The sequence below is a fragment of the Chrysochloris asiatica genome, unplaced genomic scaffold (assembly GCF_000296735.1).
Source record: "Chrysochloris asiatica unplaced genomic scaffold, ChrAsi1.0 scaffold00035, whole genome shotgun sequence".
Classification (NCBI taxonomy): Eukaryota; Metazoa; Chordata; class Mammalia; order Afrosoricida; family Chrysochloridae; genus Chrysochloris; species Chrysochloris asiatica.
The window spans coordinates 12,083,764-12,084,345 of record NW_006408553.1 but is presented as its reverse complement, the minus strand read 5'-3'; positions in this window follow the sequence as shown (position 1 = coordinate 12,084,345).

The following is a 582-nucleotide window of genomic DNA, read 5'->3' as shown; positions in this document are numbered from 1 at the left end:
AGTGACCCAACAGAATGTGGAAATCATCAGAAAATATCATTAGTATCACATGCAAATAAAATTTTGGTAAAGGTCATTCAAAAGCTGCAGCAACACTACATTGACAGGGAACTGCCAGAGGCAAAAGCTGGACTCAGAATAGAGCATGCAATGCTGGATACCATTGCAGATGTCAAGTGGATGTTGGCTGAAAGCAGAGGCTACCAGAAAGATGTGTACCTGTGCTTTATTGACTATGTAAAGGCTTCTACTGTATGGATCGTGGCAAGCTATGAGCAACATTGTGAAGAATTAGTATTCTGGAACATTTAATTGTGCTTATGAGGAACCTGTACATAGACCAAAAGACTGTCGCACAAACAGAACCAATGGGACTCTGAATGGTTAAAATCAGGAAAGATGTGTATCAGGGTTATAGTCTTTCATCATACTTATTCAATCTGTATGCTAAGAAAACAGTCTGAGAAGCTGGATTTATATGAAGAACAAAGTGGTATCAGGATCAGAGAAAGACTCATTAACAAAATTCAATATGCAGATGATCTTATTTTGTTTTCTGAAAGTCAAGAGAACTTAAAATAT